The sequence below is a fragment of the Salvelinus fontinalis genome, chromosome 10 (genome assembly GCF_029448725.1).
Source record: "Salvelinus fontinalis isolate EN_2023a chromosome 10, ASM2944872v1, whole genome shotgun sequence".
Taxonomy (NCBI): Eukaryota; Metazoa; Chordata; class Actinopteri; order Salmoniformes; family Salmonidae; genus Salvelinus; species Salvelinus fontinalis.
Genome location: NC_074674.1, coordinates 6,250,476 through 6,272,660, shown reverse-complemented (window position 1 = coordinate 6,272,660; position 22,185 = coordinate 6,250,476). Strand labels below are relative to the sequence as shown.

Below are 22,185 nucleotides of genomic sequence, written 5' to 3'. Positions count from 1 at the left end.
GCGCCCCCAGCCTCAACAGGTTAACCTGTCTCTCCTTTCTGGGGAGGTGCCCATTGCTTGGAAGGCAGCCACGGTTCATCCTTTATTTAAAGGGGAGATCAACCAGATCCTAACTGTTATAGGCCTATTTTTATTTTGCTAGAAGTGTTGGAAAAACATGTCAATAATCAACTGACTGGCTTTCTTGATGTCTATGGTATTCTCTCTGGTATGCAATCTGGTTTCCGCTCAGGTTATGGATGTGTCACTTCAAACCTAAAGGACCTCAATGATGTCACCATTGCCCTTGATTCTAAGCAACGTTGTGCCTCTATTTTTATTGACTTGGTTCTCGAAGCGCATAATCCTCAAAATAATGTGGAAGTTTTCCAGAGACATTGTTGCACGGAAAAGTTATCTGCCAGTTTCTGAATCCCACAGGGATTCTGTGGATTCCCAATTGGATCTGAAAACACCAGCAAGGATAAGATCCCAAAAGTGTGCATGTAAATGAGTTTGGTCCATCTCCTTCCATCTCTTTCCAAAAACACGCCTTCCCTCCAAATTGGTGCAGTCCAGAATGATTTTCTGGATGGTGTCTGGTATGAACAGTTAAAAAAATACTTTATGTCCTGCACATGAGTAACCACCATCCGCGTCGGCTATGGTTGCATCCTTATCACACTGGCAGCCATGCGGGGTGGCTCATTCCTTGTGCAAGAAGATCATTCAATTTCACAATTTTTATATCCATATTTCTCCTCCTGCAGGCTGCAAATGAGCTGGTTGCTTACAGGCTGGTTCTAGGGCTGGCTGCTGACGCGCTGGTCTTGGGGCTGGCTGAGGGTCAATCTCATCCTCTTCTTCCAACTCTCATTGATGCCATCTCGTCAGCGTGGACCAACATCCCTGTGGAACATTTCCGACAACTTGAAGAATGGCCAAATAATTCAGGTTGTTTTGGAGACAAAGGGGGGTCCAACTCTGTACTAAATGTGTGTACCTAATAAACAGGCCAGTGAGTATAGGTAACAACTATATATTGTTTATATGATTCTATGCATATATGTTTCTATGTATATATATATATATATATATATATATATACTAGTGAAGAAATCAAAACGATGAAATAACACATATGGAATCATGTAGTAACCAAAAAAGTGTTAAACATATAAGAATATATTTTATATTTTTGATTCTTCAAAGTAGCCACCCTGCCTTCATGACAGCTATGCACACTCTTGGCATTCTCTCATCCAGCTTCATGAGATAGTCACCTGGAATGCATTTCAATTAGCAGTTGTGCCTTGTTAAAAGTTAATTTGTAGAATTTCTTTCCTACTTAATGTGTTTGAGCCAATCACTTGTTTTGTGACAAGGTAGGGTTGGTATACAGAAGATAGCCCTATTTGGTAAAAGACCAAGTCCATATTATGGTAAGAACAGCTCAAATAAGCAAAGAGAAACTAAAGTCCATCATTACTTTAAGACCTGACATCTCAACATCAACTGTTCAGAGGAGACTGTGTGAATCAGGCCTTCATGGACATTAAGACCAGTGGAAATCTGTCCTTTGGTCTGATGAGTCCAAATTTGAGATGTTTGGTTCCAACCGTGTCTTTGTGAGACGCAGAGTAGGTGAACGGATGATCTCCGCATTCGTGGTTCCTACCGTGAAGCATGGAGGAGGATGTGTGATGGGGTGGGGGTGCTTTTCTTGTGACACTGTCTGTGATTCATTTAGATTTCAAGGCACACTTAACCAGCATGGCTACCGCAGCATTCTGCAGCGATACGCCATTCCATCTGGTTTGCGCTTAGTGGGACAATCATTTGTTTTTCAACAGGACAATGACCTAACACACCAGGCTGTGTAAGGGTTATTTGACCAAGAACGAGAGGGATGGATTGCTGTATCAGATGACTTCTTCATGTACTTCTTCATTATGAGATATGGTGTGTAGATTGATGATGAAAAAAGCTATTTAATACATTTTAGAATAAGGCTGTAACGAAACAAAATGGGGAAAAAGTCAATGGGTCTGAATACTTATGTTTCTATGTCTATATGTTAATACATACGTTTCTTTGTATATATGTTTCTATGTATGTTTATACATATGTTTCTATGTATATATCAAATCAAAACAAATTGTATTAGTCACATTATAATCTATTATGTACATATTTATGTTACTATTACTATTACTTGTTATTTCTGACTGGACTTTTAATGTTATTAGTAATATTCATGTACTGCATTTGTTACCCTTTCTATGAGCTTACAATATAAACTCCAATGTGAAAGGTACTGTTTACTTGAATGTTAATCATGTCAGCACGATGTAACAGCAGTTTACAACATTTTTATATTTGTTTTTCTTCCTCTCCCCAGTCGACTTAAAATTGCCCTCTTTATTTCCCATGGGCTTCACCCGAATACTGGTCATGAGAACACCTGAGAATACTGGACTACCACCCATATAACTATATTGTAAAGGCAGTCAATGTTGTTCTCCCCCTTAGACGAGAAGGAGCATGGATAGGACCAAGATGCGGATTGAGGGAAATAAGCCATCTTTTAATGACAACAGCAAACAAGACACTACAAAACAACAAAATGTGACTAACCTTCAACCGTCCTGTGAGGACACAGGAACAAACACCCACACAACCCCAGTGAAACCCTGGCTGCCTTAGTATGACTCTCAATTAGAGACAAACGATACACACCTGTCTCTAATTGAGAATCATACCAGGCCGAACACAAAAACCAACCTAGAAATACAAAACATAGACTGCCCACCCAAAACACACGCCCTGACCAAAAACACATACAAAAACAACATAAAACAGGTCAGGACCGTTACAGAACCCCCCCCTCAAGGTGCGAACGCCGGGCGCACCAGCACAAAGTCCAGGGGAGGGTCTGGGTGGGCAGTTGACCACGGTGGTGGCTCAGGCTGAGGGCGAGGTCCCCACCCCACCATAATCAATCCCCGCTTCTTTATCCCCCTCCCAATGACCACCCTCCCACTAACACCACCTAAATGAAGGGGCAGCACCGGGATAAGAGGAAGCACCGGGATAAGGGGCGGCAGGTCCTGGCTGAGGGACTCCGGCAGGTCCGGGCTGAGGGACTCCGGCAGGTCCGGGCTGAGGGACTCCGGCAGGTCCGGGCTGAGGGACTCCGGCAGGTCCGGGCTGAGGGACTCCGGCAGGTCCGGGCTGAGGGACTCCGGCAGGTCCGGGCTGAGGGACTCCGGCAGGTCCGGGCTGAGGGACTCCGGCAGGTCCGGGCTGAGGGACTCCGGCAGGTCCGGGCTGAGGGACTCCGGCAGGTCCGGGCTGAGGGACTCCGGCAGGTCCGGGCTGAGGGACTCCGGCAGGTCCGGGCTGAGGGACTCCGGCAGGTCCGGGCTGAGGGACTCCGGCAGGTCCGGGCTGAGGGACTCCGGCAGGTCCGGGCTGAGGGACTCCGGCAGGTCCTGGCTGAGGGACTCCGGCAGGTCCTGGCTGAGGGACTCCGGCAGGTCCTGGCTGAGGGACTCCGGCAGGTCCTGGCTGGACGGCTCCGGCAGGTCATGGCAGGACGGCTCCGGCAGGTCATGGCAGGACGGCTCCGGCAGGTCATGGCAGGACGGCTCCGGCAGGTCATGGCAGGACGGCTCCGGCTGGTCATGGCAGGACGGCTCCGGCTGGTCATGGCAGGACGGCTCCGGCTGGTCATGGCAGGACGGCTCCGGCTGGTCATGGCAGGACGGCTCCGGCTGGTCATGGCAGGACGGCTCCGGCTGGCCATGGCAGGACGGCTCCGGCTGGTCATGGCAGGACGGCTCTGGCGCTAGGCAGACGGCAGACTCTGGCCGGCTGAGACGCACTATAGGCCTGGTGCGTGGTACCGGAACTGGAGGTACCGGGCTGAGGGCACGCACCTCAGGGCGAGTGCGGGGAACAGGAACTGGGCACACTGGACTCTCGTGGCGCACTCTAGGCCTGGTGCGTGGTACCGGAACTGGAGGTACCGGGCTGGAGACACGCACCATAGGGAGAGTGCGTGGAAGAGGAACAGGGCTCTGGAGATGCACTGGAAGCCTGGTGCGTGGTGTAGGCACTGGTGGTACTGAGCTGGGGTGGGAAGGTGGCGCCGGATATACCGGACCGTGAAGGAGGACACGTGCTCTTGAGCACCGAGCCTCCCCAACCTTACCAGGTTGAATGGTCCCCGTAGCCCTGCCAGTGCGGCGAGGTGGAATAGCCCGCACTGGGCTATGCAGGCGAACCGGGGACACCACCTGTAAGGCTGGTGCCATGTACGCCGGCCCGAGGAGACGTACTGGAGACCAGATACGTTGGGCCGGCTTCATGGCACTCGGCTCGATGCCCAACCTAGCCCTCCCAGTGCGGCAAGGTGGAATAGCCCGCACTGGGCTAAGCACGCGTACTGGGGACACCGTGCGCTTTACCGCATAACACGGTGTCTGACCAGTACGACGCCCTCTTACTCCACGGCAAGCCCGGGGAGTTGGCTCAGGTATCCAACCCGGCTTCACCACACTCCCCTTTAGCCCCCCCCCCCCCAAGAAATTTTTGGGTGAGCCTCTCGGGCTTCCAGCCGCTCTGCCTTGCTTTTGCCTCATAAAACCTCCTCTCCGCTTTTGCTGCCTCCAGCTCCGCTTTGGGGCGGCGACACTCCTCTGGCTCTGCCCAGGGTCCTTCTCCGTCCAGAATCTCCTCCCAAGTCCATTCCTCTTTTCCCCATTGCTGTAGTTCCTTTTCTCTCTCCTCAATCCGCTTGGTCCTGTTGTGGTGGGTGTTTCTGTAAAGGCAGTCAATGTTGTTCTCCCCCTTAGACGAGAAGGAGCATGGATAGGACCAAGATGCGGATTGAGGGAAATAAGCCATCTTTTAATGACAACAGCAAACAAGACACTACAAAACTACAAAACAACAAAATGTGACTAACCTTCAACCGTCCTGTGAGGACACAGGAACAAACACCCACAAAACCCCAGTGAAACCCTGGCTGCCTTAGTATGACTCTCAATTAGAGACAAACGATACACACCTGTCTCTAATTGAGAATCATACCAGGCCGAACACAAAAACCAACCTAGAAATACAAAACATAGACTGCCCACCCAAAACACACGCCCTGACCAAAAACACATACAAAAACAACATAAAACAGGTCAGGACCGTTACAGAACCCCCCCCTCAAGGTGCGAACGCCGGGCGCACCAGCACAAAGTCCAGGGGAGGGTCTGGGTGGGCAGTTGACCACGGTGGTGGCTCAGGCTGAGGGCGAGGTCCCCACCCCACCATAATCAATCCCCGCTTCTTTATCCCCCTCCCAATGACCACCCTCCCACTAACACCACCTAAATGAAGGGGCAGCACCGGGATAAGAGGAAGCACCGGGATAAGGGGCAGCACCGGGATAAGGGACTCCGGCAGGTCCTGGCTGAGGGACTCCGGCAGGTCCTGGCTGAGGGACTCCGGCAGGTCCTGGCTGAGGGACTCCGGCAGGTCCTGGCTGAGGGACTCCGGCAGGTCCTGGCTGAGGGACTCCGGCAGGTCCTGGCTGAGGGACTCCGGCAGGTCCTGGCTGAGGGACTCCGGCAGGTCCTGGCTGAGGGACTCCGGCAGGTCCTGGCTGAGGGACTCCGGCAGGTCCTGGCTGAGGGACTCCGGCAGGTCCTGGCTGAGGGACTCCGGCAGGTCCTGGCTGAGGGACTCCGGCAGGTCCGGGCTGAGGGACTCCGGCAGGTCCGGGCTGAGGGACTCCGGCAGGTCCGGGCTGAGGGACTCCGGCAGGTCCGGGCTGAGGGACTCCGGCAGGTCCGGGCTGAGGGACTCCGGCAGGTCCGGGCTGAGGGACTCCGGCAGGTCCGGGCTGAGGGACTCCGGCAGGTCCGGGCTGAGGGACTCCGGCAGGTCCGGGCTGAGGGACTCCGGCAGGTCCGGGCTGAGGGACTCCGGCAGGTCCGGGCTGAGGGACTCCGGCAGGTCCGGGCTGAGGGACTCCGGCAGGTCCTGGCTGAGGGACTCCGGCAGGTCCTGGCTGAGGGACTCCGGCAGGTCCTGGCTGAGGGACTCCGGCAGGTCCTGGCTGGACGGCTCCGGCAGGTCATGGCAGGACGGCTCCGGCAGGTCATGGCAGGACGGCTCCGGCAGGTCATGGCAGGACGGCTCCGGCTGGTCATGGCAGGACGGCTCCGGCTGGTCATGGCAGGACGGCTCCGGCTGGTCATGGCAGGACGGCTCCGGCTGGTCATGGCAGGACGGCTCCGGCTGGTCATGGCAGGACGGCTCCGGATGGTCATGGCAGGACGGCTCTGGCGCTAGGCAGACGGCAGACTCTGGCCGGCTGAGACGCACTATAGGCCTGGTGCGTGGTACCGGAACTGGAGGTACCGGGCTGAGGGCACGCACCTCAGGGCGAGTGCGGGGAACAGGAACTGGGCACACTGGACTCTCGTGGCGCACTCTAGGCCTGGTGCGTGGTACCGGAACTGGAGGTACCGGGCTGGAGACACGCACCATAGGGAGAGTGCGTGGAAGAGGAACAGGGCTCTGGAGATGCACTGGAAGCCTGGTGCGTGGTGTAGGCACTGGTGGTACTGAGCTGGGGTGGGAAGGTGGCGCCGGATATACCGGACCGTGAAGGAGGACACGTGCTCTTGAGCACCGAGCCTCCCCAACCTTACCAGGTTGAATGGTCCCCGTAGCCCTGCCAGTGCGGCGAGGTGGAATAGCCCGCACTGGGCTATGCAGGCGAACCGGGGACACCACCTGTAAGGCTGGTGCCATGTACGCCGGCCCGAGGAGACGTACTGGAGACCAGATACGTTGGGCCGGCTTCATGGCACTCGGCTCGATGCCCAACCTAGCCCTCCCAGTGCGGCAAGGTGGAATAGCCCGCACTGGGCTAAGCACGCGTACTGGGGACACCGTGCGCTTTACCGCATAACACGGTGTCTGACCAGTACGACGCCCTCTTACTCCACGGCAAGCCCGGGGAGTTGGCTCAGGTATCCAACCCGGCTTCACCACACTCCCCTTTAGCCCCCCCCCCCAAGAAATTTTTGGGTGAGCCTCTCGGGCTTCCAGCCGCTCTGCCTTGCTTTTGCCTCATAAAACCTCCTCTCCGCTTTTGCTGCCTCCAGCTCCGCTTTGGGGCGGCGACACTCCTCTGGCTCTGCCCAGGGTCCTTCTCCGTCCAGAATCTCCTCCCAAGTCCATTCCTCTTTTCCCCATTGCTGTAGTTCCTTTTCTCTCTCCTCAATCCGCTTGGTCCTGTTGTGGTGGGTGTTTCTGTAAAGGCAGTCAATGTTGTTCTCCCCCTTAGACGAGAAGGAGCATGGATAGGACCAAGATGCGGATTGAGGGAAATAAGCCATCTTTTAATGACAACAGCAAACAAGACACTACAAAACTACAAAACAACAAAATGTGACTAACCTTCAACCGTCCTGTGAGGACACAGGAACAAACACCCACAAAACCCCAGTGAAACCCTGGCTGCCTTAGTATGACTCTCAATTAGAGACAAACGATACACACCTGTCTCTAATTGAGAATCATACCAGGCCGAACACAAAAACCAACCTAGAAATACAAAACATAGACTGCCCACCCAAAACACACGCCCTGACCAAAAACACATACAAAAACAACATAAAACAGGTCAGGACCGTTACATATATAGACATGTCCAGTCTACCTACATGGGTGTTACGTTCTCCAGTTTCTGTGTTGTTGTAGGTTTGTATGTGTGTGTATTTCAGGAAATTCTAAGCAGCTAATTGGTCGGCCCCATCGCAGATTGGAGCTCTGACCCCTCCCTCTCGTCAGGGGATACAGCTGTCTCTGCAATTACCAACTCCTTTTCCAGCTTGTTAAAGCCAGTGTTCCTTCCCCAAGGAAAATAAATATTTTTTTTATGTCCTGTGTTGATTGTTGTGGTGGTCAGTAAAAGTTTTGTGGATACTATTTGGTAGCCGCTCCTTCCGAGGTACGTGTATACCAATAGGACTTAGTGTTTTTGGTTATAGAAATTGTAGACTAAGTATTAGTCATTATTCTGTTTCATTTGTTCACAGGGGGGGGGGGCGAACGTACCTTGGGAGTGTTCGGGCAAGAGGTCTGCAGGCATACATAACCCGTAGTATTTAATCTGTCCATGCACACTCGGTAAGACCTGGGCCGACCACCCCTTGTATGTTGGTTAGCACGCCAGATGGTGCTAAAGGTTAGGTAAGAAGTGGGAAGGCAGGTAAGGTAGGAGAGGGGACTCTTAATTTGTACTTTTTCTTTGGTTCCGTCCAGCCCCCTTTCCCCACACTACCGTGTTAAGGAATAATACATTTCCTGTAAACAGTATTTTTCTCTGCCTCTGTTGTCCTTCCCCGCACCTACGATCACATACTTGTTCACTCCATGGGGAGTTGAGATGTAGAAGGGTGTTGCGTTCCCTCCTCCAACAAGCGTATGTAATAATGGGCAAAGATGCAACCCCCACTAAACATTATCACACTGTGATTGTTAAAGGTAAAAAATATATAAATAATCTAGTTTGTATCCTGATAACAGCTTGGCAGCCCCAAAGTGTTATAGGTTAGGATGTCTCTGGGCCCCTTTTGCCTGGCTGAACAGTGGGGCAAGGTATTTGGTGAACCCAATGAATCAGTGTCCATTTCATCATGGGATGATTGAGTCTCTGAGCCCCCAGCTGTTTCCATATTTACCCCTGTCCTCTCCGGAGTCTCCCTGAGGACAGGCTGGAACTCCTTCACAGTGAAGTTTCTATCAGTCTGACCCTGTTCCTCACTATTATCTGATAATTCCTCACTTATCTAGGTAGCAGTGGAGCCCTTCTGAATAACAGGAAATACGGTGAGAACCCAGTAGCATCACTGGTGGTACAATTATATGCATGAATTACGTTTTTTAGATAATCACCTCAGTTGGCCTTTTTTCTCTTCATGTAGTGTGTGCAAAATTGACAATAGTGTAGGTTAAATGTCTCCACTGGATTCCCTTTGTGAATGATATCTGGGTGGCAGGGTAGCCTAGTGGTTAGAGCGTTGGACTAGTAACCGAAAGGTTGCAAGATTGAATCCCCGAGCTGACAAGGTAAAAATCTGTCATTCTGCCCCTGAACAAGGCAGTTAACCCACTTTTCATAGGTCATTGAAAATAAGAATTTGTTCTTAACTGACTTGCCTTGTTAAATAAAGGTTTCAAAAAAAGTTCTGGAATTGGATATTCCTGTACAGTTCTGCAAGGTTCTGAATAACACTCTTCCCTGATTGTGATGGATTTTTTTACACAAAGGCGAACTTTGAAAAAGTCCTCAAAGCTTTTTTACTGCAGTTTTCCCTGACTTATTTATGGTGGGATAGGCTTGTGCAAATGTTGTGAAGTTATGTAAAATAACTCAAATGTACTCAAAGCCCCTCTGCTTTTCTCCTAATGCACATAATCAATTGGAATCATCTGGAAAGGAGCTCTAGTCCCTACATGTTGCAATGGGGCCCTAGTTATTACACTGGGTTTCTCTTGTTTGATACACTTTCACACTTTAGAGATACAGTTAATGTCATGTTGCATGCACGGCCAATAAAAGCATTCTCGTGCTAAGTTCAACACTCTTTCTGTTCCGGGATGGACCATTTCACTGTGTAAGTACTTGTAAATTAGTGTTCTGTACTGACTTGGTACCACAACTTGTGTTTTTTTTTCTGTTGTCCTTTGTAATGATCCATCTGGTGAGACATGGAGCCTGTTCCACTCTTGCAGTAACTGTTTGACTTCGTATGACTCCTGTTGACATTCTGTTGGTGTTGGCTTAGTCCTTGTCAGTTCCAAGACCTTCCATACAGCTGCATCATTTAACTGAGCCTGCATGAGATGGAGTGGAGACAGTCGGCCTGTAACTCTTCCCCCCCACACCTTGACAGCTCCTCTTGCACTGATGGCCTTAGCGTGACCGTGGATATCCACATTACACAGTAATGATGTTGTGCCTGAACATTATTGAGTTTTTACTGTCTCAGGTGAGTGTTTCTCTGTGCATTCTTCCATATAATGTTCAACATGCAAAGGAGAACGTGACAGAAATTCTGTGTCAGTGTTTACCTTTCCAGGACGATACTTCAGTGTGAGATTGAAGTCAGACAACTCTGCCACCCAGCGACGACCGGTGGCATCCAGTTTTGCTGTAGTTAGTAAATATGTCAAGAGGTTATTATCACTGTACACTGTCACAGACTACATAGAGCCATGACTACATGGAACTCTATTCCACATCAGGTGGAAGCAGTAGAACTGATGCAAGCAGTAGAATCAGATTTAAAAAGCAGGTAAAAAATACACCTTATAGAACAAAGGTACAGACGCATGCATACGCACACATTGTGATTTTGTTGTATGGTGGTATTGAACATTTAGTGTTGTGGATAATGTGGTGGTGTAGTGATGTTATATGATGTACTGTTTTATCTTTATCTCATTCAGTACAAACACAGTTCACTGTTTTATATGTAACGTGGTTGCTTTGGTGTGTTTGGACCCCAGGAAGAGTAATGGGGATCCCTAATAAATACAGAGGGAGCATAAAAGGGATAATCTTGGAGCCGCTCAGTCACCACCCATTTAAGGGGCAAGAATTCCAGTTTCCTCGAGTGTAGTTTCTCTCGGCTTGTGTCAGGGTGATAGCTGCTCTCGGCTTGTGTCAGGGTGATAGTTGCTCTCGGCTTGTGTCAGGGTGATAGTTGCTCTCGGCTTGTGTTAGGGTGATAGTTGCTCTCGGCTTGTGTCAGGGTGATAGTTGCTCTCGGCTTGTGTCAGGGTGATAGTTGCTCTCGGCTTGTGTCAGGGTGATAGTTGCTCTCGGCTTGTGTCAGGGTGATAGTTGCTCTCGGCTTGTGTCAGGGTGATAGTTGCTCTCGGCTTGTGTCAGGGTGATAGTTGCTCTCTGCTTGTGTCAGGGTGATAGTTGCTCTCGGCTTGTGTCAGGGTGATAGTTGCTCTCGGCTTGTGTCAGGGTGATAGTTGCTCTCGGCTTGTGTCAGGGTGATAGTTGCTCTCGGCTTGTGTCAGGGTGATAGTTGCTCTCGGCTTGTGTCAGGGTGAAGAGACATATCCAATGACCCTCAGTTTGCCACTTTGTCGTTTGCCACCATCTCCCAATCCTTCTTCAGAGACATCAAAGTGCAAGATAAAAGGTAATTGAAATCTAGGTAAGTAAGCACAGGTGGGTTATTGTTCTGATGCGCTCTGGTGAGCATCCTCCAATATAACTTTCTGGTAGGGCAGAGCCTGTCCCGACTACATAGTTATCTTGGTCTTTCACTTCCCGGATGCTGGGGTCTCTGACTTCACTGCTAGTAAGTCATAGAGACATTTAGCATGTTGTGAAAAGTTCTGTACATAACCCCTATAGTACCCTAGAAACCCCAGTAGTTTCCTCAGCTCTCACGTTTGTTGGTGGCCTGTTTACCAGTTCTTGCACTGCTACAATTTCTTTAACAACCATTCTGTAACCCTAAGCAGAAATGATTTTTCCTGAATAACAGACCTCACTCTTTAATAGGTCACACTTATCAGCCCTGAGTTTAATACCCCATTTATTTTGCTGCCTGAGTACCTGACGGACATCTTCCACATGTTGTTCAAATGACTGACTAAAAATAAACACATCGTCTGAATATGGTATACAGATTCTATCTCTAATACCCTCTAAACATTCCTCCATGCTTCGTTGGTAGGCAGAGGGACTGTTTGATAAACCAACGGGGATTATGTTACATTCATACAAGGCCCAAGGAGTGCTGAAGGCAGTGTATTGTCTGGACTCTTTTCCCACAAAGCCTTGGTGGTATGCCTTTCCTTGATCTAAAACTGTAAATCATGAGTTTCCTCCCAAACCACCAAGTATTTCCTGTATACGGGGTATGGGATGCAAGTCCAGAACAGTCTTCTTGTTCAATTTACATTTACATTTAAGTCATTTAGCAGACGCTCTTATCCAGAGCGACTTACAAATTGGTGCATTCACCTAATGACATCCAGTGGAACAACCACTTTACAATAGTGCATCTAAATCTTTTAAGGGGGGGGGGGGGGGGCAGAAGGATTGCTTTATCCTATCCTAGGTATTCCTTGAAGAGGTGGGGTTTCAGGTGTCTCCGGAAGGTGGTGATTGACTCCGCTGTCCTGGCGTCGTGAGGGAGTTTGTTCCACCATTGGGGTGCCAGAGCAGCGAACAGTTTTGACTGGGCTGAGCGGGAACTGTACTTCCTCAGTGGTAGGGAGGCGAGCAGGCCAGAGGTGGATGAACGCAGTGCCCTTGTTTGGGTGTAGGGCCTGATCAGAGCCTGAAGGTACTGAGGTGCCGTTCCCCTCACAGCTCCGTAGGCAAGCACCATGGTCTTGTAGCGGATGCGAGCTTCAACTGGAAGCCAGTGGAGAGAGCGGAGGAGCGGGGTGACGTGAGAGAACTTGGGAAGGTTGAACACCAGACGGGCTGCGGCGTTCTGGATGAGTTGTAGGGGTTTGATGGCACAGGCAGGGAGCCCAGCCAACAGCGAGTTGCAGTAATCCAGACGGGAGATGACAAGTGCCTGGATTAGGACCTGCGCCGCTTCCTGTGTGAGGCAGGGTCGTACTCTGCGGATGTTGTAGAGCATGAACCTACAGGAACGGGCCACCGCCTTGATGTTAGTTGAGAACGACAGGGTGTTGTCCAGGATCACGCCAAGGTTCTTAGCGCTCTGGGAGGAGGACACAATGGAGTTGTCAACCGTGATGGCGAGATCATGGAACGGGCAGTCCTTCCCCGGGAGGAAGAGCAGCTCCGTCTTGCCGAGGTTCAGCTTGAGGTGGTGATCCGTCATCCACACTGATATGTCTGCCAGACATGCAGAGATGCGATTCGCCACCTGGTCATCAGAAGGGGGAAAGGAGAAGATTAGTTGTGTGTCGTCTGCATAGCAATGATAGGAGAGACCATGTGAGGTTATGACAGAGCCAAGTGACTTGGTGTATAGCGAGAATAGGAGAGGGCCTAGAACAGAGCCCTGGGGGACACCAGTGGTGAGAGCGCGTGGTGAGGAGACAGATTCTCGCCACGCCACCTGGTAGGAGCGACCTGTCAGGTAGGACGCAATCCAAGCGTGGGCCGCGCCGGAGATGCCCAACTCGGAGAGGGTGGAGAGGAGGATCTGATGGTTCACAGTATCGAAGGCAGCCGATAGGTCTAGAAGGATGAGAGCAGAGGAAAGAGAGTTAGCTTTAGCAGTGCGGAGCGCCTCCGTGATACAGAGAAGAGCAGTCTCAGTTGAGTGACTAGTCTTGAAACCTGACTGATTTGGATCAAGAAGGTCATTCTGAGAGAGATAGCAGGAGAGCTGGCCAAGGACGGCACGTTCAAGAGTTTTGGAGAGAAAAGAAAGAAGGGATACTGGTCTGTAGTTGTTGACATCGGAGGGATCGAGTGTAGGTTTCTTCAGAAGGGGTGCAACTCTCGCTCTCTTGAAGACGGAAGGGACGTAGCCAGCGGTCAGGGATGAGTTGATGAGCGAGGTGAGGTAAGGGAGAAGGTCTCCGGAAATGGTCTGGAGAAGAGAGGAGGGGATAGGGTCAAGCGGGCAGGTTGTTGGGCGGCCGGCCGTCACAAGACGCGAGATTTCATCTGGAGAGAGAGGAGAGAAAGAGGTCAAGGCACAGGGTAGGGCAGTGTGAGCAGAACCAGCGGTGTCGTTTGACTTAGCAAACGAGGATCGGATGTCGTCGACCTTCTTTTCAAAATGGTTGACGAAGTCGTCTGCAGAGAGGGAGGAGGGGGGGGGAGGGGGAGGAGGATTCAGGAGGGAGGAGAAGGTGGCAAAGAGCTTCCTAGGGTTAGAGGCAGATGCTTGGAATTTAGAGTGGTAGAAAGTGGCTTTAGCAGCAGAGAGAGAAGAGGAAAATGTAGAGAGGAGGGAGTGAAAGGATGCCAGGTCCGCAGGGAGGCGAGTTTTCCTCCATTTCCGCTCGGCTGCCCGGAGCCCTGTAATCAACACAAAGTCTTAACCTGTTAGGCGGGCTCTCCCGACGTCGGTACAAATATGACAACATCCAGCTCATGTGCAGGGCGCGAAATTCAAAAGCTATTTAAAAAAAATATTTAACTTTCACACATTAACAAGTCCAATACAGCATTTGAAAGATAAACATCTTGTCAATCCAGCCAACATGTCCGAATTTTTAAATGTTTTACAGAGAAAACACCACATATATTTATGTTAGCTCACCACCAAATACAAAAGTGGACAGACACGTATGATTATGATTATGATGTATGAATTATGATTCAAGTAGCATGCACAAGCTAACCTAAATAACCTAAAACCAACCTAAAGAACCTAGAAAAAACTACCTCAGATGACAGTCCTATAACATGTTACACAATAAATCTATGTTTTGTTCATTAAATGTGCATATTTTAGCTATAAATCAGTTTTACATTACTGCTCCCATCATTGCTACAGTCTGAAATCAGACGGGAGTAGCCAGAGAAAATACAGACACCAACGTCAACTACTAATTACACCTCATAAAACATTTCAGAAAAACATATGGTGGATAGCTAATGAAAGACAAATATCGTGTGAATAGAGCCAATATTTCCGATTTTTGAAGTGTTTTACAGCGAAAACACAATATATCGTAATATTAGCTTACAACATTAGCTAGCATACGGCAGCATTGATTCTAGTCAAGCGCTAGCATAGCACAGTTTGACAGATATATGAAAAAGCATCCCAAATTGGGTCCTTATCTTTGTTGATCTTCCATCAGAATGTTGTAACGGGGTCCATTGTCCAGTAAAGTCTTTAGTTGGGTTCCAGAACGAAATATTTCCCTCTTTGGTTAGCAAGCACAACGGCCGTGCGGCGCTAATCTGTCTTTCTTCAAAAAATTCTTCCGTCGCATGACATCTAAAGTCCAGAATAAATTGCAATAATATAATTAAAGTATATTGAAAAAACATACTTTAGGATGATTGTGACATGTATCAAATAATATCGTAGGCAGAGGTCATATTCACCTTTAGCGAGCGGATTCCAGGAGCCGAGTCCAGATTCTGCCTCGCGCCCGGAAAAAAAATTAAACTGCGCAGGTCTCACAAGAAGATGTGGTATTCAGTCCATGGAAGAGATATTCGACTCCTTTCAACTCTCACTTCCGCATTACACCCAGATGAAGGCGTATGACGTGTTTCTACGGTCCTAAGTGTCATGACCTTGTATAGACAAGGTCTTAAAGAGACACATCGCATTTTGGAAATCTCAATTCGTCTGGGAAAATGGCTGTAAAAATAGTTCTGTTCCACTTAGAGAAATAATTCAAACGTTTTTAGAAACTATAGACTGTTATCTATCCAATAGTAGTAAATATATGCATATTGTAAAATCAAAAATTTCTTAAGAGGCTGTTTGAAAATGTGCACATATTTTCCATTTTTTTCAATATTCACCCTGCAGCCTGAAGAAGTTAAAACTTCTTATGGCTGCAGTCCCGGTAACGGGACCGATATGACAACATCCAGTCCATTGCAGGGCGCCAAATTCAAAACAACAGAAATCTCATAATTAAAATTCCTCAGACATTCATGTGTCTTATATAATTTTAAAAGGTAATCTTGTTGTTAATCACACCAAAGTGTCCGATTTCAAATAGGCTTTTCAGTGAAAGCACTACAAACGATTATGTTGGGTCACCACCAAACCACAATAAGCATAGCCATTTTTTCCAGCCATAGATAGCGTCAAAAACCAGAAGAGATAAAAATAATCACTAACCTTTGATTATTTTCATCAGATGACACTCATAGGACTTCATGTTACACAATAATGCATGTTTTGTTTGATTAAATTCATATTTATATCAAAAAATCAGAGTTTACATTGAGGCGACTAGATTCACTAGTTGCAAAAACATCAAGTGACTTTGCATAGCCCATCGTTTCAACATAAATACTCATCATAAATATAGATGATAATACAAGTTATACACATTGAATTATAGATATACCTCTCCTTAATGCAACCGCTGTGTCAGATTTCAAAAAAACTTTACGGAAAAAGAAATGCACGCTATAATCTGAGACGGCGCTCTAAAGTAAAATACCACAGCTGCAAAGATGGCGTCACCATAAACAATAAAATATATGATAAATATTCCCTTACCTTTGATCTACATCAGAAAGCACACCAGGAATCCCAGGTCCACAATAAATGTTTGTTTTGTTCGAAAAAATCTGTTATTTATGTCCAATTGTTAGCACGTTTGGTAAACATGTCCAAACGCTAATTCTGGTCAGCTTTATATCGGACAAAAACTTCAAAATGTGATATTACCGGTCGAAGAAACATTTCAAACTAAGTCCTGAATCAATCATTAGGATGTTTTTAACATATAGCTTCAATAAAGTTCCAACCGGAGTATTCTTTGTTCTCTTCGTGAGCAATGGAACGTCAGTGGCTTCCAAGAAGAAAAAGCATGATCAGGAAATGGCTGCTTGATGGACACCTGACTGATTCTGCTCTCATTCTCTCCCACAACATCATAGAAGTCTCATTATAATTTCTATTGATGGTTGACATCTAGTGGAACCCCTAGGCAGTGCAACATCATTAATAGCTCAAGTGGATTTCTTTAGGGACTCTGTTGAATACACCATGGGCTTGACCAGAGTACACCCTAGGGGCTGGGATACAACTGTATTAAGCCCCTTACGGTGTTGAGGGAGTTAGCACATAGGCATATCACTGCACATTTTATACCTGCTGTAAACTGTGTAAATGACTAATAAAATTGTATTTGAGTAACCATGTTAAATATACCTGTTTCAACAACATGTTACCATGTATTTGTGTATGGTATCGAAGCAAAGAAATGGCAGTTTGCTGCCCTAGTCATATCATCACATGAGGTAAGAGACTATTCAGACCATCAGTCAGCCATTTAATAATTTAAACCTGTTAGGGGAAAGCATGGTTTCCTCTGTTGTCTATGTTAAATGTGCTCTTGAGGCGCCATGATCATGTGGTAGTGGATTATCAACTCTGGAACACTCCATAAGACATTCATAATCAACAATAACATTTCACGCTCTGAAAATGATTGCCCACTTTCATAATGCAGTGTGTTTAAAGTTAATAAATAGATATTTTTTGCATTATAATTCTGCTTCAAGGATACATGGTTCATCTTTAATGTGTCCATCATAGATTTCATGTCTGGGTTCAGAGAATAAACTGTATGGGTGTGTGCAGCGGTATGTCGTACTGTAAGTCTAACTGACTTAAGTCAAGTGTAAGAACTGTAGGTGGCTATTACTGCAAGTGCTTTAGAGCATCAGAAGATGTTGAAGGGTGGTGCTGTGGTGTTTTTGGTAGACGAGGGGTGGTGCTGTGGTGTTTTTGGTAGACGAGGGGTGGTGCTGTGGTGTTTTTGGTAGACGAGGGGTGGTGCTGTGGTGTTTTTGGTAGACGAGGGGTGGTGCTGTGGTGTTTTTGGTAGACGAGGGGTGGTGCTGTGGTGTTTTTAGTAGACGAGGGGTGGTGCTGTGGTGTTTTTGGTAGACGAGGGGTGGTGCTGTGGTGTTTTTGGTAGACGAGGGGTGGTGCTCAGGATCATTTTTGTCGGGGGATGGTGGACGTCAATGCGATTTACTTGTGACAGAGTTGAGAGGAGGCGTAAACTGATTTCAAGTAAAGAGATGAGATGCGGAGGGCGGGCTCGTGGTTCCTCAGGCCAATTGGTGGATTTCCCTCTGTCCCCACGCAGCCAGCTGATCACCCACCGGTGGCACTCAGAAACGGGCCAACGAGAGGTGAAAAATATTTTAAACTGACCCTACATGAAATAGCTACATCTCCCACCAGACGGCAGGCCTTTATTAAATAGCTACATCTCCCACTAGACGGCAGGCCTATATTAAATAGCTACATCTCCCACCAGATGGCAGGCCTATATTAAATTGCTACATCTCCCACCAGATGGCAGGCCTATATTAAATAGCTACATCTCCCACCAGATGGCAGGCCTATATTAAATAGCTACATCTCCCACTAGACGGCAGGCCTATATTAAATAGCTACATCTCCCACCAGATGGCAGGCCTATATTAAATTGCTACATCTCCCACCAGACGGCAGGCCTATATTAAATAGCTACATCTCCCACTAGACGGCAGGCCTATATTAAATAGCTACATCTCCCACTAGACGGCAGGCCTATATTAAATAGCTACATCTCCCACCAGACGGCAGGCCTTTATTAAATAGCTACATCTCCCACCAGACGGCAGGCCTATATTAAATAGCTACATCTCCCATTAGATGTCAGGCCTATATTAAATAGCTACATCTCCCACCAGACGGCAGGCCTATATTAAATAGCAAAATCTCCAAATAGATGGCATAATTCATCTCCCACCAGATGGCAGTTCTACAGGAAGTTGCTACATCTCCCACCAGATAGCAGGCCTATAATAAAATTGCTACATCTCCCACCAGATAGCAGGCCTATATTAAATTGCTACATCTCCCACCAGATAGCAGGCCTATATTAAATTGCTACATCTCCCACCAGATAGCAGGCCTACATGAAATTGCTACATCTTCCACCAGATGGCAGGCCTATATTAAATAGCTACAACTCCCACCAGATGGCAGGCCTATATTAAATAGATACATCTCCCAACAGATAGCAGGCCTATATTAAATAGCTACATCTCCCACCAGATAGCAGGCCTATATTAAATAGCTACATCTCCCAACAGATAGCAGGCCTATATTAAATAGCTACATCTCCCAACAGATAGCAGGCCTATATTAAATAGCTACATCTCCCACCAGATAGCAGGCCTATATTAAATAGCTACATCTCCCAACAGATAGCAGGCCTATATTAAATAGCTACATCTCCCAACAGATAGCAGGCCTATATTAAATAGCTACAACTCCCACCAGATGACAGGCCTATATTAAATAGCTACATCTCCCAACAGATGGCAGGCCTATATTAAATAGCTACATCTCCCAACAGATAGCAGGCCTATATTAAATATCTACATCTCCCAACAGATACCAGGCCTATATTAAATAGCTACATCTCCCACCAGATGTCAGGCCTATTTTAAATAGCTACATCTCCCACCAGACGGCAGGCCTATATTAAATAGCTACATCTCCCATCAGATAGCAGGCCTATATTAAATTGCTACATCTCCCACTAGACGGCAGGCCTATATTAAATAGCTACATCTCCCACCAGACGGCAGGCCTATATTAAATAGCTACATCTCCCACCAGACGGCAGGCCTAGATTAAATAGCAGGCCTATATTAAATAGATACATCTCCCACCAGATGGCAGGCCTATATTAAATAGCTATATCTCCCACTAGATGGCAGGCCTATATTAAATAGCTATATCTCCCACTAGATGGCAGGCCTATATTAAATAGATACATCTCCCACCAGATGGCAGGCCTATATTAAATAGCTATATCTCCCACTAGATGGCAGGCCTATATTAAATAGCTACATCTCCCACCAGACGGCAGGCCTAGATTAAATAGCAGGCCTATATTAAATAGCTACATCTTCCACCAGATAGCAGGCCTATATTAAATTGCTTACATCTCCCACCAGATAGCAGGCCTATATTAAATTGTTACTTTTCCCACTAAATGGTAGGCCTATATTAAATACCACATCTTCCATCAGAGAGCAGGCCTATATTAAACAGCTACATCTCCCACCAGATAGCAGGCCAATATTAAACAGCTACATCTCCCACCAGATAGCAGGCCTATATTAAATTGTTACATCTCCCACCAGATAGCAGGCCTATATTAAATTGCTACATCTCCCACCAGATAGCAGGCCTATATTACATTGCTACATCTCCCACCAGATAGCAGGCCTATATTACATTGCTACATCTCCCACCAGATAGCAGGCCTATATTACATTGCTACATCTCCCACCAGATAGCAGGCCTATATTAAATTGCTACATAACATAACAAAATGTTGAAAAAGTCAAGGGATCAGAATACTTTTCCTAATGCACTGTAAGTGTATGATTTTTGAAAGATCAATCATATTCCACAAATATCAACATCTGATGTGGGTCATCACATTCAATCATCTAATTACACATTCAATCATCTAATTACACATTCAATCATCTAATTACACATTCAATCATCTAATTACACATTCAATCATCTAATTACACATTCAATCATCTAATTACACATTCAATCATCTAATTACACATTCAATCATCTAATTACACATTCAATCATCTAATTACACATTCAATCATCTAATTACACATTCAATCATCTAATTACACATTCATTTGGTAGGAAACGTCTTAATGCATTCACTGACCAATGTGAAAATGTCAAAGTTGACTTCTCAAACTGAATGGATGACAAATGCTCTAGATGTATTTTAGAAATGATAGGCTCTCATACCTATCATACATCCTCTCCTCTACCATGTGAAAACAGTTTGAGCTTCAGTTTGTGATGTTAGTTTGACCTCTGCTCAGTGACCACACTCTATCTTAAGACATGTGGAGGTCAGCTGACACACCTTTCATTTATAGCTTCCAGACAACAACTGAAAGGGCAATAATTAGACTCACAGTATAAACACATGTTTTAACCTGAATGCCCATAATGTTACTATTCCTATAACGTCAGTGTCTTCCTAGTTATGTTTTCCTTAGGACTACTTTAAATGTTTGTTTGTATGATGTTATCAAAAAGGGCATGAAACGTCACATTAGTTTTATGCAAAGTAAGTATACTGTATGCTCAATCATTTTACTTTTATGGTCTCTCTTTGACTGTCTGCTGGTATGGTTGTGTGATACAGTACACAATAACTTCGAGTAGAGTCTCTTTTGACAGGCACATGCGAGCAGATGAGGAATTCTGGCTTGGATTGAAGAAATTATACAGTTAAACCTGCAAAAGACTGAATGTAAAACCAGGGGAAAACACACGACCCTCCCCTGTGCCCCACAACATTTTGGATGTAGCTAGCAAGTGACCGGGACATGATGACCTGGACATGATGATCACCCAAAATGATCAGCCTCTACTTGAAGTTATTGTGTACTGTATCACACAACCATACCAGCAGACAGTGGACAATGACTGACTGGCAGCCATCTTGACCCAGAGAGATTTTACTTCATGGCCTGAATTGCTAAAACACACATAAACGATGTCATGAAGACCAGATAAACAGGAGTAAGTAAAATGGCTAGGACCCAGTCATGAATTCCTAGCACATATCAGTATGTATAAGCATGTACCATAGTAAAAAGGTCCTATGACATGTACAGATTAAATATACATCAACTGAAACCTAACCGGTTACAAGTCCACTTATGTGGTCAAAGACACACTTAACACCAGTAGGGAAGTCCAGAGGCATTATTGTCCATTTGGAAAGAAATTAGTTTAGGTGATGCAGAGCTCTTCTGACCTGATGTCTCTCTGCAGGGCCGTGCCCAGACCTGTCAGGGGCCAGGAGCTCAAACCCCCCCTGCCTCTGTAGCGAACTGTTTACATTTTACATTTATTTCTGCAACAACACACACAGTCATCATAAATTGTTAGCAAGCTAGTTACAGTGCCTCCTAAAGACATGATTGACATCAGGAAAAGAGGGTAGACTATTAGCTGATCATTGATGTTGAAAATGGATGTAAAACTGCTGGTTAACTTGCTCTATAATTTGTTGAACTGATTGTGATTTATCTTCAATGCTCTTATATAATAATGTCAGAATATAGCCTAATATCCATCATCTTTTATCTCATGATATACAGTTGAAGTCGGAAGTTTACATACACTTAGGTTGGAGTCATTAAAACTTGTTTTAAATTTCTTGTTAACAAACTATAGTTTTGGCAAGTCAGTTAGGACATCTACTTTGTGCAAATCCGTAAACACAGGCACCCTCATAGATATCATCCTAACCAACCTGCCCTCAAATACACCGCTGCTGTCTTCAACCAGGATCTCAGCGATCACTGCCTCATTGCTTGCGTCCGTAATGGGTCTGCGGTCAAACGACCACCCCTCATCACAGTCAAACACTCCCGACAACACT

The 22,185-nt window shown here is 46.8% G+C and overlaps 1 protein-coding gene across 1 annotated transcript in view; it reads right to left on the bottom strand.

The window, feature by feature from the left end:
* The window catches only part of LOC129863509 (uncharacterized), a 184,315-nt gene extending 167,760 nt beyond the window's left edge, over positions 1–16,555 (bottom strand). Inside the window, exon 1 of the mRNA XM_055935552.1 lies at positions 16,224–16,555. The gene's annotated coding sequence lies outside the window, so the exon portion shown is untranslated. The remainder of the gene's footprint in view (positions 1–16,223) is intronic.
* Positions 16,556–22,185: the final 5,630 nt, after the last annotated feature.